The sequence below is a fragment of the Panthera uncia genome, chromosome D4, assembly GCF_023721935.1.
Source record: "Panthera uncia isolate 11264 chromosome D4, Puncia_PCG_1.0, whole genome shotgun sequence".
In the NCBI taxonomy this organism is placed as follows: Eukaryota; Metazoa; Chordata; class Mammalia; order Carnivora; family Felidae; genus Panthera; species Panthera uncia.
The window spans coordinates 80,887,743-80,893,742 of NC_064807.1; positions in this window are offsets into that span (position 1 = coordinate 80,887,743).

A 6,000-nucleotide genomic window follows, 5' to 3' on the forward strand; every position below is an offset into this window, starting at 1 on the left:
GACTTTTGAAAAGAGAGAAACAGCAGCAGAGTAGTGAAGAGGCAGAGAGGCAGACAGACAAAGACGGGGGCCAAGATTCAGAGTGTCAAGGCACAGAGGACAGATGACAAGACAAAGAGACTGAGAAGAGAAGCCTCAGAGATAAAGGCAGACCCCGGGACAGATTCGGAGGCTGAGAGAGGCCAAGACAGAGAGAGCCAGAGAAACAGTGAAGGGCGCTTAGAGACTGACAAAGGGAGACTCTCAGAGAGGGAGAAGGGAGACAGAGTCCCAGGCCGAGGGAGAGACAGACATAGGAGGGCAGGTGCTTAGTGGGGAAGGCGCTGAGGCTGCCAGTCCAGCTAGGTCTACCTGTGCTGGGATTGAAGGAGGAGGTCCTCTCAGCACTGCCATCTGTGGCTCTGGGGCACTGTCCCCACCTCCCCTCATGCTGCCACAGAGGAGACCAAGGCACCGTCTCCAAGACCCTCTGGGCTCCCCACTTGTTGTGAATATGGGGAGTCTCTCGGTTCTTGGGACGCATGCCCAAGATCGTCGTTAGGCACCCTACAGGAGCTGAGGTCTCGGCCGGGACTTTCCCCCGTCCTGTCCCAGCCCACCGAGTCTCCTTTTCCCCAGAGTGGGGAGGTCTGGGGCAGATCTTCCACAGTCTTCTCTGCTTTGAAATAATTTTGGCAAGGTACTTAGCCACTCTGAACTCCAGTGTCTTAATCTGTAAGATGGGGCCAAGGGTATCCACTTGACAGGGGCATTGTCAGGACCCATGTGTACGTGCTGTATTTGTGTACATGTTGTATTTGACCAAATACGGGGGGGAGCCATGGAGGAGATGTGAGGAAGCGTCCTGCGAAGTGGGGAGACTCCAAGGAGGAGATGATATTTGAGCTGGAAACTTGGATGAACCAAATGTGACTGGGTGCAGGAGGGGAGCAGGGGAGCACTCCTGGCTGGGGAAACAGCCAGGGCACAGCCGAGAGGCCACAGAGCACATTCAGGAGTGGAGAGTGATTTAACAGTGGGGGTGCCCCTAGACAGGTGGGTGAAATTTCAGCACAGATAACCTTGAACACCAGGAACTTCGTCCTGGGGGCTACAGGTAGCTGCCTCTGACACCCTTCTTCTCTCCCAGGCTGCGGGCCCAACAGGCCCCCTTTCCCACCTTGTGTTCAGGCTGGAGTCCCACATGGGACTTTCTGGAGAGAAAGTGTTTGCTGCTGTGACCTGTGTGTCCTGCTGTAAGAGTGGAGGCTGTCAGGCTTCATCTGCCAGCGGAAGCCCCAGGGAGGGCCACCTGGACCCTCTGGCCCCTGGGGACTGTAAGCGTGCCAGTAGGCCCTTCATTTCTCCCTTTCCACCTTTCCCTTCTTCTGCCCCCCCCCCCCTCCTTGGCCCAGTGCTGGGCACTGGGGACTGGGGGCATGGAGATTATCTGGCCAACAGCCCCTCCCTCTGGCTTCCCGGGGCTCTCTGGGAGACGGACGTGTCAACAGCCAGCCACTTCCCAACATGAGGGAATCCCAGGGGGTTACAGGACCCCCCACCCCCACCCCCAGGAGAGAGAGGCTGGCTCTGCATGGGGTGACCATCTTGCCACACAACTTGCCACACCTTTATAGTCATGATCTCACTGAGTCCTCTCCACAGCTTTACGAGACAGGGATTATCATCCGTTTCACAGAGTGAGAAGCCAAGGAGAAGCGTTTTGCCCAGGATCACACAGTTTTGGGGGCCCCAAAGATACCTTCATCGCAATTCAGCCAATCCAGTTGACCCGTATCAATTCCCCCGTCATGCCAGGCACTGTGGCGGGGGGCACCTTGACAATTCAGGCCCAGGCTAGGATCTTACAGAAGCAGACCGGGTGTGAGTGTAGCTGGAACTGGGGTTTCCAGATGCGGGGGAAGCCCAGAAGAGGCTCCTGGCAGAGACTGATGTTGGGGTGGGGGGACTTTTTGAGTTGGAAGATCAGGCGACTGACCTAGAAGTGTTTGGGGCCACAGGGGGATTAAGGGAGAGGACAGAAGCGTGCGCTCAGGGTGTGGTATTTTTCCACCAGTGAACGGCACTCACGTGGGCAGGAGAGAACCACTGCCAATTTTTGGAAGCAGCCTCAGAGAGCCTCTAGCCAGAGACGTGCTTCCGAACCGTTCCAGCAGCTTCTCCCAAATACCCTTACTAGCTCTCCACCACTCACTGGGGAGGAGCCCTGGCTGGCGTATCCTATAAAAAGCTTTTTATTTTGAACAATTTCAAACATATACAAAGTAAACAGAAGAGTGTACTGAACGCCCGCCCGTGCACTCACTGCCCGGCTTCCGGAGTCATCAACATTCACTCCGTCTTGTAACGACTGTACCTCCATGCACCCACCACTCCCAATTCGATGATGTCGATGGTGGTCACCTGGGCGGTTTTGAAAAGTCCCTCAGGGATTCTGATAGGCAGCGCCACTTGGGGACCTAGTGCCTTCATTTTAGGGAAGAGCAGTGTAAGCTCACAGAGGGGAAGGGACTTAGCTAAGGGTGCCCTGTCAGGAAGCAGCAGAACTGGGTTTATCCTGTGTAAGGACCCTTATTGAGTGGCAGGTCCTGTGTTGGTCACTGGGGATACCAGTGAATGAGATGGTCCTTGCCCTCCTAGTAGGGCAACTCAGAGACTAGTGGAGAATACAAATGTCCAACAGCCTCGAGAGTAACTTCTTAATGATGTCTGTGATAAGGCATATGTGGGACCATGACAGCGTATACACACATGAGGAAAAGGACAGCTTCCTGGAGAAAGGGATCACTGAGAAATCAGACAAGCGAGTGGCAATTAACTTAGCAGGTGGGACGGGGAGGTGGAGAAAAAGGAGTAACGGTGTGTGCAAAGGCCCTGAGCCCAGCTGGTCCAAGGCATTAAAAGGTGTACCCCTCCAGTGTGGCTGGGGCTCTCAGAGGAAGGGCCAGAATGGTGGTGGTGGGGGGGGGGGTGGCTGAAGACACAGATATGGGCTTTCCTGGCAGCATGATTAGGTATTCATTCTGGTAGCACCAGGAAGTTGGGAATGATGAATCAAGGCAGGAGGGGATAGGGATGGATGAGAGGAGGCTCTTGAGATCAGTCAGATGATGAGGCATCTGACTGGGTGGAGAGAAGGCAGACCAGCTATGAGGGGGAAGGAGGGAAGCGGGGGACAGAGCCATAACTGGGTAGATGGTGATGCCCTTCACTGCAATGGGAGAAGTCACTGGGAAAAGGATGTCGGGGGGGTGGTGGAGGGACGAGAATTAAGGATTTGGGGTTGGGACTTGCTGAATTTTTGATGTCTTAAGACATCATAGCGCTAGCTGGTTCTTCCCTTTGGGGCCTCCAAGCCACATGAGAAAGGCACGAAAGAGACCTGGGACATTTACTCATTGCTTCTCTTCTTTGAGTTTCCCATCCCTCCTGAGCAAGTTGGTCCTTAAGCTGGTGTTTGAGACTTGGGCACAAGCTGGTCCCTGCCCACCTCTCCGGCAGGACTTGGGACCCACCTGTCTCTGGGCTCAAAGTCAGCCAAGTGCACCAAATTCATCCAAGCTTTACATGGCAGGTGGGCCCTCCCTGCCACGGCCAGCACCTAGCTCCTAGTAACACATCTTTAGTAAGTGAGCCAATTAATGATGAACTGTAGGTGCGTATTCTGGGACTATTTTACTATTTTTCCTGCCACTGTAAGTTCCATGACTCAGTGCGTCTGTCTTTATATTACACCCAGACGATGCCTGGCAGGTAGGGGGTGGGTCTTTAAATACTTTCTAAATCCTGCAGAGAAGAAATGTTAGTAGGGGCAATCACTGTGGTTGAGGGTCTGTCTAATCCTTAGAAATTTGGCCCTAGACCCTGTCCTGCCACCTCATGCTCCAAGGATCCTGTGCAAAATACTTAACCTCTCTGAGCTTCTAGCCTTTTAAATCTGCAACACGGGTAACGGTAACACCCGCTTCCCAGGGTGTTGTGAACACTGTTAGAACTCACGCAGCCGCAGCGTCGAGCAGGGTGCCTGGCACGCACGCAGGAATGCGCTGCTCGAGGGAAACGGCGGTCTTTCAGTTCAGGCACCTCTATGAGTCCCTGCGTGCGCTGTGGGATGGTCTCCGAGGTTCTCAGAGCCCGGGGTGGGGGTGGGCTTGGGGCGGTTCCGGGCCGAGGGGGTGGCCGCGGGCCCGGAGCTGTTGGAGATGGCCCCTGGGGACCAGGGAGGGGGCGGAAGCCGGAGCCGAGGTCGGATCCGGCGGGGTGGGGAGCCGAGACATCCTGCGGGGGCGCCCGCCAGGACCTAGGGAAGCTCCCAGGGGAGCCGCGGGGGCACCGCGGGCACCGCGGGGCTGGGAAGAGGGACGCCAGACGCGAGGCGACTGAGCCCCCGCAGGGGCCGGGCGGAGGGCGCCCCCTGGCGGTGCACCGCGGCATAGCCCTGGGGTTTCCAAACCCGCCCGCCCCCGACGCTCCTGGCCAGGAGGTGTCTACGCTAAAGAAAACTCGCAGGAGAGAATCAGAGGCCTGAGATCTATTCCAGGCTCCAGACTCTCTCCTCAGTTTCAAAACGGGAGTGATAATTTTGAGCCCCTTAACGTGTGTGTCCGGTCTAGTGGCTGTGACAGCATATGGAAGCCCACAGCGCAGAGACTGGCACACAGTAGGTCCCCCCATTGCCCTCCTTTTAGGTTCATTCCTGTGCTCCTATGGGCAGCAGTGTTGGGCTCAAGCCTGAAGAGCTCCCCAAGTACGGGAAGGGGTGAGGAGGTGCAGTTCCAGGCACTCATCCTGGGCTCCCCGAGGGGCTCACTCTGCCCTCCAGTGGCCTCCTTGAGCACTGGAGCCCGTGTGCGATGGGGGCGGGTTGTGGGGCGGGGGTCGGAGATGTAGTGTGCATTGAGGTGTGGTGGGTGTAAGGGGGTGTGTGCGATCATGTTGGTGTGGGTGTTAATTCGGGGGCGCCTTTGTATTGTTGAGATGTGTGTGTCTGTGATCAGATGTGTGTGTGTGTGTGTGTGTGTGTGTGTGTATTCCCGGGGTGTGTCTATGTGTGTCTCTTACTAGGAGTGTGTCGATATGGGTCTACGTATGCCTGTGATCAAGGGTGTGTGTGTGTGTGTGTGTGTGTGTGTGTGTGAGATCAGGGGTGTGTCTGTATTCAGGTGTGTGTGTTAGTGTGCCTCTGTGTGTTCGGGTGCACACAGGCGTTCAAGGTGGTTGCTGTGTACTGCAGGTTGGGAGGTGTGTGTTGGGGTTCAAGGGCGATCGGGGCCTGTCCGTGGAGGGGGTGAAAAACCCTAACCACGTTTCCACCCAACAGAGAGGTGGCCAGGCCCCGGCCCTGTCCCTTTGCTGCAGCCCTCTCAGGACCACTATCTTCTTTTCCTCTCCCTTCCTAACCCTCACCCGTACCTGAGTCCAGCTCTCTAAGCCTCATTTTGGAGATGAGGAAACCGGGCTTAGAGCCGGGAGGGACGGGCCCAAGAACCCTCCACCAGAAAGGCAGTGGAGCCAGGGTATTGGTCAGACTCTTGACTCCCACCTGAAGTTTTTCCTCTCCCAGAAGGGCACTGCACACCCTTTGCCCAGCCCGGGGCAGGGGTGGGGACAGGTTTCGGGGCTGGGCCGCGTGGGGAGCAGGACACAAAAGGCCCAGTGTCTGCCCTCGCCTCCCCTTCCTGGCCCTGCCCTGCTCTAAGAGCCGAGTGGGTGTCCAGTGACAGACTGGGCAAAGATGGCCACTTGTGACATTCATGCTCCCCTGGGAGCCAGCCCAGCACTGGACCCACTAGCCTCACCACCCCATGGGCTGACTGTCATTGGGTGTGACGAGGAAATAAAACTTTGCCCACAGTTTAGGCTCCTGGCACCAGCTCTCAGCTGGCACCCACCCAGGGCCGGAGAGCTCCAGCTTGCCCTGCTCGAAGAAGGGATTGATGAGTAATTAAGATCGTGATGATATCAACACATATATTAATAAAATCATAATAACGGCTACTG